Genomic DNA, 16127 nt, shown 5'->3' on the forward strand with positions numbered 1-16127 from the left:
CCTGTAATCTCAGCATTTGGGAGGCCGAGGCGGGCGGATCACGAGGTCAGGAGATCGAGACCATCCTGGCTAACATGGTGAAACCCCGTCTCTACTAAAAAATACAAAAAACTAACCAGGCGAGGTGGCGGCGCCTGTAGTCCCAGCTACCCGGGAGGCTGAGGCAGGAGAATGGCGTGAACCCAGGAGGCAGAGCTTGCAGTGAGCTGAGATCTGACCACAGCACTCCAGCCTGGGTGACAGAGCGAGACTCCGTCTCCAAAAAAAAAAAAACAGTTTTAAAGATTATTCATGAAATGAAAATGTCTTCAAAATGTACACATGTGATCCAAATTATGTAGACATGCAGTTTATACCTGAAATAATTCAGATATTAGGCTTGCTAAATGGTTTAAGGTCATAAACTGCTTCTTTGGCTTTTGAAAACAGTTCAACTTGCCTGCTTTACAGTTTGGTAAGGCCTGGGGACATATGGAGTTAACCACACCCCTAACTATGCTGGAGAGAGTCAGATCTTATCCACACCTAACACATAATTAAAATAACTTACCAGGTTTTAAACCAAAATTAAAATGGCTGAGAGTTAACTTTGTAATATGTAATTGAGACTACTGAGGATAGATTTACATGCAAAGTGTGTAAGGAGAGTAAAATGTGGTTTTAGTAAAAGATTATAAGAAGGCATGGGAATGTAAATTTCTGCCTAAGTTTAGAGGGTTAAAGAATTCCTTAAAAGTTAAAGGTTTGAACAAATTGTAGAAGGTGTAAAGGGTTATAAAAGGTTTATAAGAATCTCACTTCATGGTCAAACTCAGATTGGATGGATTTGTCTGTAAGGTTTCATTACAAAAAATTGAGGTTGACATTAATAGTTGACTAATGCAAGGGTGAAATTTGGCTTTCTCTCACTTGAACAAGATTTTAGTGTAATGAAAGATTTTTGTTTGCCTTGTGAATAAACTTCCAAAAAAAGAAGGGAAGGACAAGAGTTAGATGGCTTTGAAAACTTGGTCTTCTCTCTTAATGAGTAAAGATTTTTGTTTTTCAAAATTTAAATTATCTATTTTAGCTAAATGGATGACTTATGGTAACCTGAAATTCTATTAAGTGTTTTAAGCTTTCAACGTATTTGGTAGGCTTCCCAATATCAAATTTCAGCTTCGAAATTGTCTTTTCTAACCCTTAACTTTTGGATGCTACAGAGGGCCCCCGGAGCATCCAAAGGAGAAGTAAACAGGATTATTTGACATATTTAGTTACATAGGATTGTCAAAATAAGGTGGTGTTTAATTTTCAGGTTATATTTTAGTGAAAAATGTTAATACGTATTCTAAAATAGTATGGGATTTCTAAAACTCTGATGTCTGAGTATGTGTTATTAATCATAATTGGGGTTATTGTGTTGGGTTATTGTAGACCACAGAGGTGACTAAATTTCTTTGTCAATCGTGTTTTGTACTGTAACTAACTTAGGACATTTTGACATTCACAGACAATTGTCTTGTTTTGATCCCCTTCAAAAGATGGGTTATAGTCCTCAAGTGCAGGTTTTTGATAACTTTAGAGATTGCAAACAAGAGTTGACTGGGTGGATTGAACTAATGGAAGACTGAAGTAATATTTTTGACTTTTTGCTTAGAACATGGCTGATCCTTTGTTTTGCTTTTCAGAGTCAAAGAAGCTGTTCTTTTGAGCTATTTGCAGCTTTTGACAATTGAGTAAAGTATATTCCTGTGAACCAACCAGTGATTTATGACTGCAGCTCAGAAGAGACAAGAGGGATGGGCCATCAAACTCCAAGTGGTAATGCAACTGAAGCCTCACACAATAGCTGCCTTTTAACCAGGGATCCTCAGATAGGTCTCTGAGAGAGATCCAAGTGCCATTTTCCCCAAAACAATACTCCATGTCAGCATGAAGCAGTTAAGAGTGGTCATCATCCTTATCCTTACAGCAGCTAGATGTACGTCTTCAGAGGGGGGATGGCAGTGGCGGGCCATCTGGAGTGGCCACTGTCACCATGCCATCTGTAGTGGGGAGGTGCAAGTGGTGGTGGCAGAAGCAACTGTGAGAGCAGCAGTGGCAGTGGGGGGACCCCTGTGTCCTACATCCCCAAGGCAGCTAACTGCACCAACCCCACCTTTGTGTGACCAGGCAGGACCGGCCCCCAGGACCGGAGCCTCCACCACTCCAGACCCTGACCCCACATCACCACTCTTGCTCGCTGCCACTGTAAGGAGGGCATGGAGAAGAGGTAGACAGGCCCTGAGCCTGCCCCTGGAAGCCCTGGAAGCTGTTGTGATGGGTCCAAGCTGAGTTGCCTGCTGGTGGGGGACCAGTGAGGTCTGGCAAAGAGGGGGTCCCAAGGTGGAACTGGGCCTGGGGTGGTGCGGTGCTTGCACATGGAACTTGGGTGCCAGGACTGGGGCATGGAGCTTTGGCAGCACTTCAGGAGCCCAGAGCAAGAGGATGGAGCAGCACCCACTTCAGGGACCTGGCCAGCAGTATGGGTATCGCACCCACCCTGCTGAGAGCACCAGGTTCCTGCACTTCCGGAGGGCCCACCACACATCAGGGTGACTGCCAAGCCTGACTCTCCTGGCGGCCAGTTCTGGAACCTGCAATCCACTCCTGGAGGTGCCCCCACAAGGCAGGGCAATAAGTCAGGCAAAGGGGAGCCCCGGGCCAGCCCTGAGCAAGCTACAATTCAAGATGAGATTTGGGTGGGGGCACAGCCAAACCATGTCAACTGTCAAGAACAGCCATGAGGAAGAGTCAAAAGGGATCTATTGCACTTGGCAGCAAGAATATTAGATAAGTTATTATCAAAACCCAAACAAAAAATAGTTCAATGGAGTAATTATGGGTAGGAGACTGATAGTTGTGAGCTTATCAGTGAGAAGTGAAAAGAAATAGGAATCGCTAATGTAGTTCACTCTTTTAACAAACATGAAGGGGAAAGAACAAAAGAAAAGATACAGAATTAGAGAAACAATTTGCAAAAGAGGTAGGAAATGGAAAAACTGCTGCAAACTCATTTTTCTCCTACCCAACAGCCACTCTCCACACCCACCTACCTGTACTACACTTTGCTTCTTGCTAAAAGGCCTCTAATTTTGGTCAGAATAGCAGGGAGCTCACCACTAGGACATAAATTATGATTGGTCTAAGGCAGTCCTTTTCCAGTTCTTTTCAATTATCCCAGAAAGTTTGTTTTGCTATTTCTACACCCTTTCATCCTTTGTGGTAGAGTATATTTGTTATTCAGCAACTATTTAATCTCTATTTACTGCACACCACACCCCATGGGAAGAAAATCATTCTCTGTTCCACTGAGGTTGAGCTGGTTTGATAGCTTTTTGGCTACTGGAATGTTTGTGAGCTTAACACAAGTGGACTTTTTAAACATGTGTACATGGTTTGTATTTATTTGTGAGGCATCTGCCACCTTCATGAGAGTCAGAAGTCTCCCAAAGAAAGCCTTCCAGAAAAGACTTAAACCTGACCCTTAGCCTAAAGCAGAGCCTCCCCAGACAACCTGCAGATCTGTGAGAGAAAAAATGAGTTGGCCACTGAGATTTGAGAGTTGTTTGTTATCTGACAATATGATAGTGATAAGTAACTGATAAAACCTTAGTTTTTTCTTTAACAAAAAGAGAACAAGACTAATTTCAAATAATTGGCAGGCAACTATACCCAAATGAGACATAATAACATTAGCATTTGTGATTTTATTGTATTCACTTTTCATTTTATTTGTTTGTGGCATGTAAAACTTATGTTTTAACTGTAGTAGGAATTCAGAGCATTTTCATTAATGTATTTTTTCTTTGAAAATATTTTTAAGAGAAGCAATGTAAAAAACATTGAGTAAATAAAAAGAGGTAACAGTGTACGATTGTAGCAAAAAAAAATCAATGCAGGTGAGGAATCGATAGCTGAAGTTTGATAAACATTTGAATAGGAGGAGAAGCGAAGGATGGAAGCACGAGGAAAACCCAAAGGGCAGGGCAAGTAGTGTCATTTTACCTAAAAGGAAGTAGTCAAGGATCCATGGGAAAAGTAGCTAATTTTAGAGTTGAAGGCTACGAGTCTGAGTTCTAGTTCTGTTACTAATGGGAAGTGCCTGCCCATACCGAACTTCAGTTACCTCATCCAGTCAATAAGAATGATCCGGCATCACCACCAAGATGCAGTAGAGATTGCAGCAGACCATGTCTGTGGAAGCACCTATCAGGGTTCTGGTAAACAACTAGGAAGAAATGAATGTTTAAGAAGTGCTAGTGTGAAGGATGGGTTGGGGCAAGCGAATGAAGCTGCCTCTGCAATCTGGGGGCCGTGAACAGAAATAACCCCTTGCTTCATTTTGTATACCTTTGATCATTCAATCAAGAGAGGTTGGCTGCCCACAGAAGAGGATGTGAAGGGGAGAAATGAGCAGACATTGGAGGTTGGGCAGGGAGAGGAGGGTGTGCACAGATATGAAGATCCAGCTTTTTGATGGAGTCAAGATTTTGTTTTGGTCATTTTTTTTAATCCAGTCTTGGGTGACCTCCCATCTCCTATGTCCATACAGAAGCTGGATACTCTAAAAAGAAGAGGGTCCTGGAATAAGAGAAACAGAGATTATGGGAGTGTGAGCTGGATGAAGAGCCCATCCAATCAAATGACCCACAATTTATCTGGGTCAGAGGGAGGATTAGACACCCCAGCAAGCTAAGCAGAAGAATTTATGAGAGAACATGATATCTGAAACTTGTAATTCAGAAAGAGGCCTACTAAGTGATAGCACCATCCTCAAAGAACCATCATTGTCTTCTCTTGTCATTTTGTTTACCTTTCATATACCTAATACCAAAGGATGCTCAGAAGCTGTTAAAGAATTTTAGTAAAAACACTCACCCACCACTATCACAGTTCTCCTCCCCAGCCGTAAATAACACTGGCTATTTGTGAATGTTTCCAGTGATATCTGAGGGAGAATATGGAGGAAGCCAGATGGTGGAGAGCTTAGTTATCGTCTCTCTTCTTACTTATGTGTGCTATGGTTAACACTGTTGGAGCTCCCTCTGGCCTCTGCTGCAAGAGAGAACTCGCTAGCTGTCAGGTCCTCTCTTCATCTCTCCAGCAGTCTGAGCAGAACAGGAAAAGCCTCAGGAATGTCTGCCACTATGATTCTGACCTGGGCACATAGATCAGCATTTCAGCTGGTATTACCCTAGAAGCCAGATGCCGTCTTGGTGTTCAGGGGCTCTCTGCCAGGGCACGGTCACCTTGGAAGGAGATAGGCCCAGGAACTCTCACCTCTCAATAATTGGCTTTTGTAACAGACTTGAATTTCCTGAATCACAGTATGGGGTACAGAACAGCCCAGACAGTGAGCTGGTTCTTGGTGGCTCCAGGGCCAATCTAGTAATAATGTGATTAAATGGCATGAGGACAGATCTCGGCTTTAGCAACTTTATTATTTTCTGAAAATGAAATCTTCATCTCAATGCCCTTAGTTACCTTAGTACATAGTGCCTTAACACTGTAGAGTTTCTCATTTGCAGCAGTCCAGCTGATTTCCAAGTTAACTGTTTCCTTCTAAAGATGGTACTAGCCAAAGATTGAGCTTCTTTGGCAGAGCCAGACCTGATAAATATAGCTCAACTAGCCAAAGGTGGCGACAAGGACACACCTGGCCGAAGGTGTGTCCTGGTCGCTACCCCCACCACTCTTCCAAGATTCCCAGACACACCCAACCAATATAGCTGCAAAAGAAAAACAGGCAAAACCCAATTGCGAATAGCTGCTTTTTTCACCAGGTGGCACCCAAAGTCTTGCTTTCATTTATCTGACAAGCAACTGCTAGTGCCGGATATTACCCTATGCCCCGGGACACAGCTTTTTAAACAACAACAACAACAACAACAAACAACAACAGTTTCCGGCCAAGCATAGTGGCTCACCTCTAATCCCAGCAGTTTGGGAGGTAGAGGCAGGAGGATCACTTGAATTTAGGAGTGTGAGACAGGCCTAAGCAACACAGGGGGCTCCATCTCTATGAAAAATAAAAAATAAATAAAATCAGCCTTACATGGTGGTATACATTTGAGCCCAGGAGGTATAGGTCACAGTGCCACTGAACTCAAGCAAGACCTGTATCTCCATTTAAAAAAAAAAAGTTTTCTACCTCACAGAACTCAGTCTACTTGTAGGGAATGTGGGAGGCAGAGGCAGAGGCACACAATAATTAAGATTTATAAGCAAAATATAAAATAGAATAGGCTGTGATAAGTAGCATGGAGAAAATTAAGCAAGTAAGAATCAGTCATTGCTATTTTTTTCTATTTTGAGGGATAGAATATTTCTGGGATATAATAAAATAGAGTACTGTCTTTTGTTTTCCAATTGAGAAACTGGATTCATGTACTTTTAACCGTTTTTTAGTGTTTGTTTGTTTTAAACAGGATCTTACTTTGTCACCTGGGCTGGAGTGCAGCGGGGCAATCACAACTTAATGTGTGACTCCTAGCCTCAAACAATCCATTTGCCTCAACCTCCCAAGTATCTGGGACTACCGGCACACATCATCATCCCCAAATAATTTTTAAATTAGCTACACACTTTTGACCCATCAGATCTCATGAGAACTTACTCACTGTTGAGAGAACAGTAAGGGGAAAATCCACCTCCATGATCAAATCACCTCCCAGCAGATCCCTTCCCCAACATTGGGAATTATAATTCAACATGAGATTTGGGTGGGGACACGGAGCCAAACCCTATCAGGGCCCTTCATGGGTAGTCTGGCTTCTTTTATGGTGGCCCAGACTCCCTGAGACCATGGCATAGATTGCCAGTCTGGTTCAATGTTAGGCCTAAACCAGTATAGCTATGTCTACGACATTCTCTTAGAGAAAAGAAATCACAAGCCAGCCAAGATTCAAGGGTGACTGCCAGAAATAGCCCCATCTTTCAATCAGAAGGTTGCCAAAGAATTTGCAGCCATCCTTAAATCCACCACAAGGACTTACTAAGCATGAAGCTCTGTGGTAGGAGGTGGGGCACAGCTGTAATGAAAAGAGTCCAACTCCCTGTCTTCACGAAACTTACATTCTATACAGGAACACGTGCGACATCAAGTAGGCAAATTTTAAAAGACTATTTCAGATGATGGACAATGTGACAAAGAAAATCAAACAGGAAAAATGGATAGCTTGATGGAGCAGAAGGAGGGACTGGTCTTGGGTAGGTTGGCCAGAGAAGACCTCTCTGAGAGATAAGAGTGAAGAGAATTATGTTATCTGAGGAAGTTTGCCAAAAATCACTTGGCTGTAAATGCATGAGTTTATTTCTGGGCTCTATTCTATTGCATTAATGCATGTATCTGTTTTTAAGACAATAATATGCTGTTTTAATTACTATAATTTTGTAGTATATTGTAATATACTGAAGTCAGGGAGTGTGGTGGCTCCAGCTTTGCTCCTTTTGTTCAAGGATATTTGGAGTATTTCAGATCTCTCATGGTTCCATATGAATTTTAGAATTTTTTTTTCTATTTTTGTGAAAAATATCATTGGAATTTTGACAAGGATTACATTGAGTCCATAGATCATGTTGAATAATATGGACACCTTAACAATATTAATTCTTTCAATCCATGAACACAGGATATCTTTCCATTTATTTGTGTCTTCTTCAATTTTTTTCATCAGTGTTTTATAGTTTCCAGTGTACAGATATTTTGCTTTCCTTAGTTAAATTTATTTCTAAGTGTTTTAGTTTTTCACTATTATAAATGGAATTATTTTCTTGATTACTTTTTTAGATAGTTCATTGTTAATGTATAGAAACACTATTAATTTTTGTATGTTGGTTTTGTGTCCTGCAAAGTTACTGAATTTATTAGTTCTGTTTGCAGATGACAGGATCTTATATGTAGAAAAATTCTAAAGATTCTATTAAAAAATAATAATTGTACACTGCCAAAAGGTGTCATTGTTGTTGTTGTTGTTCTTGTTTTTGAGACAGGCTTTTACTCTGTCACCCAGGCTGGAGTGCAGTGGCAGGATCTCGGCTCACTGCAACCTCCACCTCCTGGGTTCAAGCAATTCTCCTGTCTCAGCCTCCCAAGTAGCTGGGATTACAGGCTTGTGCCATCACACCTGGCTAATTTTTGTATGTTTAGTTGAGTTGAGGTTTCACCATGTTGGCCAGCCTAGTCTCGAACTTCTGACCTCAAGTGATCCACCCGCCTTGGCCTCCCAAAGTGCTGGGATTACAGGCTTGTGCCATCACACCTGGCTAATTTTTGTATGTTTAGTTGAGTTGAGGTTTCACCATGTTGGCCAGCCTAGTCTCGAAATTCTGACCTCAAGTGATCCACCCGCCTTGGCCTCCCAAAGTGCTGGAATTACAGGCATGAGCCACCTTGCCCTGCAAGAAAAACTTTTATGTCTTGTTGTTTTTTAAAATTTCATTTAGTTGTTTAGGAGTGTTTTCTTGCATCTCATTGACCTTCTTTAAAATAATTATTTTGAATGTTTTTCACACAATTCATAGATATCCAATTTTTTGTGGTAGGTTGCTAGGGCTTTGTTAATTTTTTTGGTGGTTTCATGTTTGTCTGATTTCTTGTTATTCATGTAACCTTTGCATCTGTGCATTTGAAAGAGCAAATGCTTCTTCCAGGCCTTAGAAACTGGTTTTGGCCAGTTTGTGTTCTCTTAGATTCCCAGGCAGATGAGTTTGCCTACAGGATTGTAGCCAAATGCTTTTGGAGCCAGGTAACATGACTGCTACCGGGTCCACATGGAGTCCACAGTTGGTGAGCCTACTACCAGGGACTTTAGCAGGCATGGATCCTGTCTGGGCCCAGGGTGGTCTCTACTGTCTCCAGGACCTCAGTCCAAAGGGCTGGTACTGGGCTGATGGTCTACTTCAAATGCACAGGAACAGGCCTGTTACCCAGTTTGTGAATGGATATGACTCCTCCAGGTCCCCAGGGGGGCTTTTGCTGAACCACTGGGTGAGATCTTGGACAGGCGGTACTGCTCCAGTCTGCAGCTGAGAGGGGCAGAAACCAAGTTTCAGGGCTGCTTCAAGGTCTACAACTGAGACTAAAATCTTCAGGCCTGTCTCTGGTGTCACTGATGGGCATGTCTCACAGTGGGTCCCTGGGCAGGCAGCCATGCTCTCGATCTCTAGCTAAGTGAAGTTGGAGCTGAGATTCAGGGCCTTTCAAGATCTGCTATGGGGACTGAGGTTGGCAGGTATGACCCTGGGGACTTACGTGGGTTTGTCTCCCAGCTATTCCCTGATTGGGCAGATCTGCTCTTAGATCTCAGCTGAGGGAGCCTTGGGCTGAAATTCAGGGTCATTTCAGGATTTGCGATGTGACTGAAGTTGGCAAGGCTGTCCCAGTGGCACAGAAGGCAAGTCTTTCAGCAGCTCCATGTACAAGCAAAATTGCTCTTGGCCTGCTGCTAAGAGGGTTTGGAGGCAAGATTGAGGGCCCTTTCTGGTCTGCTTGGGGACTAAAATCCAAAATCCTGCCCTAGGGACTCATATGGACATGTCTTTCTCTGGGTCCTTATGCAAGCAGGACTGATTGCATACTGCAGCTGAGATAGGCTGGAGTTGAGTTAGAGGGTTGTTTCAAGGCCTCAGTTGAGGCCAAGTTCAGTGAGCCTGTTTTCTGATGTACTACTGTGCATGACTCCCTCCTGTCAGACCCCTAGGCAGATGGTTTTGGTAGCAGGATCAAGTCCAAATAGGGCTTTCTCCAAACATGAGGCAGATGGAGCCATTTCCAAATCCAGAGTTAGGACCACAGTCAATGAGTTTGTCACCCATGTGTGGGTCTACCCTCTCAAAACAACTCTCGTAGGTCTCGGACTCCACTGGGGTTTTACAGCTCCTGCCTAAATCCTCAGGTTCTCACAAAGGCACTTTTGCCTGTGAATGGATGAGCAATTACTGTTGCTATTGGGGAATGTGAGTGGGGAACTAACTACTCTGCCATCTTGCTGACATCACTTCCTAGCTTCCTTTGTTTCTGTGGAGAAGTCAGTGGTAATTTGAACAATTGTCCTACATGTATAATATATGATTTTCTTCTATCTTCTTTCAAAATGTTATCTTCTTTTTGATTTTAAGAAGTTTGATTATGACACGCCTAAGTATTGTTCTTTTTTGTATTTCTCCCATTTTAGATTTTTCTAGTATTCTTGGATCTGTAAATTTATATCTTTCACCAAAATCTGGAAAACTTTTGGTCATTATTTTTTAAAATATGTTTTCTGTCTTTTTCTGGAACTCCATATATACATACACACACACATACACACACACATTCATTGTTCCATGATTCACTGAGGCTCCACTTTTTATAAAAATATTTTTCTCTCTGTTCTTCAGATTGTTCATTTCTTTTGAACTAATTTCAAGTATGCTAAATTTCTTAGATCTCCAATATGCTATAAGGTCCATTAAGTTCATTTTTAATTTAGAGTAATACATTCTTAAACAGTCTCAATTTTAAAATCATTTCTATTTGTCCACTAACTTTTTTTATGAACGTATTTTTGTTTAGTCCTTGAGCATAATCATTACAGCTATAGCACTGTTATTGAAATCCTTCTCTACTAATTCCAACATCTGAGTCTTTAGTTTTCTCCATTGATGTTCTTTTTCTCTTGCAAATGAGTCATGTGTTCCTGTGTCTTTGTGTATCTAGTAATTTTAGATTTTATATTGAACATTGTCATTAATATACTGTAAAGATTCTGGATTTTGTTTTGTTTATTCATTTCTTTTGGCAGGTGATTAACTTGACTATACTCAAACTCCAAACTCTTTTCCCACCATAGTGCCCAGCATCTGAAAATTCCATTCATTTCTGTTTGCCTGAGGCTGCATGGATTCTGTGTATTTCAGGGATCAACCATGGATTTGGGCAGAATTTATACACAAAATTTGAAGTTCCTCTTCTCTCTCTCTCTCTCGAAATTTTTCCATTAAAAGAAAACTCACTCAATGCCATTTGTTTATTCACAGGTAGACTTTTCCTAATTTATTTTTTTGTTGCCTGATCTCTAATGCATTCTGAAGTTGTTATTTATATTTTGTCCAGGGCTTATAGTTGGTACCTATCAAAAAACTATCAAAAAGTTGATCCTATGTAAAATACTACATAGTACATTTCACTTCAAGATACCTGAAGATCATGATACCTGAAGCAAAAGCCCTACAATTATAATTCCAGTTGTGAATTATTTGATTTATCTGTGCCACCAATACTCATTGTGAGCATGTGAATTTTAGCTTCCCTAGAAAAATCAACTCCAAAATCATCCTCTTTTATGATAACTCATCTATACTTTTATGATAACTTGGCTTTAGTTGGCTATACTTTCATACTCTATACTTTTATACTCCAAAATCATCCTCTTTAATGAAGACATCCTGTTTTATAACTTGGCTATACTTTTATACTCTCCTACATTGTCTTAGGAACTCCTAATATGTCTTTTACATGTCTCTTTTTTTTTGTCTTTAATAAGACATTTTAAGAGTTCTCAGGACAATGTAGGAGAGCATTTTTTATTGGAATCAGTATTCAAGATTCAAGTTAAGCTTTATTCTGCCTCAGAGCATTTTCACTTCCTGGAATTCTGACATGTTAACTCTAGAAATCAAAACAAAATATGATTTATAAGGGCCTGTGTGTTCTTTTGAAACAGATTTATAAGAATAAAAACAACCCCATCATAAAGTAGGCAAATAATATGAACAAACAGTTCTCAAAAGGAGACATTTATTCAGCCAACAACCATATGAAGAAAAAAGCTTATCATCACTGGTCATTAGAGAAATGCAAATCAAAATCACACTGAGATACCATCTCACGTCAGTCAGAATGGTGATTATTAAAAAGTCAGGAAATATTTGGGAGGCCAAGGTGGGCACATCACGAGGTCAGGAGTTTGAGACTAGCCTGGCTAACATGGTGAAGCCCCATCTCTACTAAAGATACAAAAAATTATCTGGGCGGGGTGGCGCATGCCTGTAATCCCAGCTACTTGGGAAGCTGAGGCAGGAGAATCGTTTGAACCTGGGAGGTGGAGGTTGCAGTGAGTCGAGATTGCACCATTGCACTCCAGCCTGGGCAACAGGGCAAGACTCTGTCTTATAAAAAAAGAAAAGTGAGGAAACAATAGACGCTGGCAAAGCTGTGGAGAAATGGAAACACTTTTACAACGTTGGTGGGAGTGTAAATTAGTTCATTTATTGTGGAAGACAGTGTGGGGATTCCTCAAGGACCTAGAACCAGAAATACTATTTGACCCAGCAATCCCATTACTGGGTATATACCTAAAGAATTATAAATCTTTCTACTATAAAGATACATGAGCATGTATGTTTACTGCAGCACTATTTACAACAGCAAAGACTTGGAACCAACCCAAATACCCATCCATGATAGACTGGATGAAGAAAATGTGGCACATATACACCATGCAATACAATGCAGCCATAAAAAAGAATGAGTTCATGTCCTTTGCAGGAACATGAATGAAGTTGGAAGCCATCATTGTCAGCAAACTAACACAAGAACAGAAAACCAAACACTGCATGTTCTCACTGATAAGTGGGAGTTAAAAAATGAGAACATATGGACACAGGGAAGGGAACATCGTACACCAGTGCCTGTCAAGGGGTTGGGGGGAAGGGTAGGGAGAGCATTAGGACAAATACTTAATGCATGTCTGGCTTAAAACCTAGATGATGGGTTGATAGGTGCAGCAAGCCACCATGGCACATGTATACCTATATAACAAGCCTGCACATTCTGCACATGTATCCCAGACTTAAAGTAAAAATTTTTAAAAAAGATTCTAGTTGGGTCTATCTGGCTCTGAAGTTTCTTTTTAAAAAATTATAACAGCCACCCTTTGAAAAGCACTTGCTGTATGGTAGACATTGTCAAGTGTCTTCCGAACATTATTTCAAATCACTCCTTCCACAGTATATAAGTCCATGCAAAACTCAATCTGAGATGAGTGGAGAAGTCATTGGTCAATTTATATGGCATGGTTGAACAAAAATAAAACCACACTGGAATTTTCTATTGTCATCAATTACAGAGTGTGGAGAAGCATGGCAGAAGGATAGAGACAGCCTATAAGCAGGAAAAACTAGCTTAAATAAAATCAGGATTCAAGTCCTATTCCTGCCTTTTACAGTCTCTGTGACTGTACATGCTATATAATCTTTTCAGCTTTCTTTTTTTTATATATAAATTAGGACCTACCATTTATATTATTGAAGAAGTCAAAGGCTGAGATTCATCCTTGATTCTTTCTATTCATTCCCTATCAAAACCATCAACAAGTCCTCCTAAGGTTATCTTAAAGATCTATCCCACATCCATCTGCTTACCTCCATCTCCAGTGCCATAACTTTTGTCTGAGCCACCATCATTACTTGTTTAGTCTATTGCAGTGCCTCCCAACTGGCATCCCCACATCGATTCTCGCCTCCTTAAAATATCTTCTCCACAGAATTGCCACAGCGGGCTTTCTAAATTCAAATCTGACCTCTTTTTCTGAATGTTTTACTTTCCTGTATTACTTTATTTCAAAATCAAATCACCAAGAAAATGAGTTACTTAATAGGATCATGTCTCTTTCCTCTTATGTCTTCACAAGACTCCCATGCACTCACTGATTGCACTTAGAATAGAATCTAAACTCCTTATTATGCCCATAAAGATTCTTACTGGCGTGTGTCCTGTTTGTGTCTCTGACCTCACACTTTATCACACTTCTCCTCACTCAGTAATCTGCCATTCCAGGCCCCCACCTATGCCTTGAAAATGTCAGCCTCAGGCTTTGCACTTCCTGTACCTTTTACCTGGAGTTCTTTTTCCCTAGCTGGCTGCTTCTCCTCCTTCAGGTCTCAAAATGTCACCTCTTAAGGGAGAACATCCTTAGCCACCTCCCCACACTTGCTCCATCATATTGCCCTGTTCTGTTTTCTTTTTGGCAGTATCACCATTTGAAATCCTCTTGCTTAATTAATTGACTTTTTGCTTATTGGTTTTTGCCTTTCTATCATAGGCATGTAAATGTCTTGAGAGCCCCAACCTTGTCTTATATGTTCAAACCATACCTAGAAGATGTTCCTTAAATATCCGCTGAATGAATGAATGTATCATAGGTTTTCTATAATAACTAGAGGATAGCAAGTGCAAAAAGCTGAAGTTGGTAGGATATTTAGCTACATGAAGTCACTCAGAGAACAAGGCTGATAAAGACTTTGCCGTTTTATGATGTCACTATTTCCATAGATGGTTTCCAGGAGTATTGAATAGGGAAAGAGAGTACGGAAAACTCATACTTGCTCTTAAATAAATGCCTTAGACCAGAAGTGACTTGTATCACCTCCACATGGAGTTTATTGTTTAGAACTAGAGTTTAATGGCCTCACTCTAGCTTTAAGAGAGGTTGGGAAATGAAAGAGGAGCATGTATAGAATGTTTGGAGAGTTCTCCTTTGTCTGCTGTATACCCCTTGCTAAAGATGAGAAAATTGAGGAAAAGAGGGATAAGAAATCTGCTCAATGACACAGAGCTGGTAACTGGTAAAAGCTGGACTCAAGCCCAGGCTGCCTGGTGCCAGAGCCTGTCTTCTTGTCCATGCCCTCATGTTGCAGTTCCACAGGGGAGACCTACTGAGATGCAGGCAGTGTGTCAAGGGCTTTTCCTCCCGTCTCCATTCTTTTCTGAAAAGTGACTGCTCCTTTTGCTTCAGGAACAGAGGTTTTTTGTTTGTTTGTTTTTTGTTTTTGTTTTTGTTTTTGTTTCAGTACTTTGATGCTTTGGGTGTTTAAAGTTTAGTTTACCACAGCCAGCCAACTAGCCCTGCCTTCTCACCTCTCCAGTGACTGGCCACAGAAAGCTAAACATTAAACACCTGAAGTATCATAGCTTGCCACACGGTCCTGTCAGGGATGTCCTGGGTGTCTCCAGAAATCTTTAGCCATGACTTTGATCAGAAATAATTTCTTCCCAGATTCAATGAAAACACTGGAGATCCCTCATTCTCCAACAATACCCCAAAAATGGCTCCAGTAGAAAAGTCATAGTACAAGCCGCTACCTATTACTACCTCGGTTTATCCAGTGCAATATCACCATCAACCCTCCATCTAAATGCCTGCTCCAGGTGCTTCACAGGCTTGCTGACACATCATCCTTTCAATGATCCTATGCAACAAGTCTTACTGACAAATCCCACTTCATTTTACAAATGACAAGACCAAACTTTGAAAGGAAAATGGTTCACCCAAGAGCTTTCTTGTAAGTGCCTGAGGTTGGACTTCAACTCAAGACTTTGGGATTCCAAAGACCCTGCATTTTGCCAGGATACCAAATTGTTCCTCTGAGAATCCCAAGTGAACAAAACGAGCTAACATCGATTATGCCCAGCACTGTGTGCTACATGCTTTTTATAAATTATTTCATCTAGTTCTTTCATGTAGTTCAAACAAATGAAGAAGTAAAGAAAACACCCTGGAGGTAGGTATTGTTGTTACCATTCCTATTTTACAAGTAAGGTAGGTGCTGGGTGCTGTGACTCATGCCTGTAATCCCAGCACTTTGGGAGGCTGAGGGGGGCAGATCACTTGAGGTCAAGAGTTTGAGACCACCCTGGCCAACATGATTTTGAAGGCACAACTGATTGATTTTGGTGGGGATTTATCTTCCCAACTGAAGAACCACAGGGCAGAAAGAGAGAGAGAAACTGTCCTTCACCTCTGTCTTACCTGGTACTGCTTAGGACACAGCTGAGCTAGGTTTCTATTTTTAATAGAAACCCAGTCTCTACTAAAAATACAAAAATTAACTGGGTGTGGTAGCAGGCATCTATAATCCCAGCTACTTGGGAGGCTGAGGCAACAGAATCACTTAAAACCAGGAGGTGGAGGTTGCAGTGAGCCAAGACCATGCCATTGCACTCCAGCCTGGGTGACAACAATAGATTCCGTCTCAAAAGCAACCAAAAACCAATTAAGGAAGGTGAGGCCAAGAGCAAGGAGGTCCACAAAGATCACACGGAAGTTAAGTGGCAGACCTAA

This window comes from Colobus angolensis, unplaced genomic scaffold (genome assembly GCF_000951035.1).
Source record: "Colobus angolensis palliatus isolate OR3802 unplaced genomic scaffold, Cang.pa_1.0 Scaffold92, whole genome shotgun sequence".
NCBI classification, from domain to species: Eukaryota; Metazoa; Chordata; class Mammalia; order Primates; family Cercopithecidae; genus Colobus; species Colobus angolensis.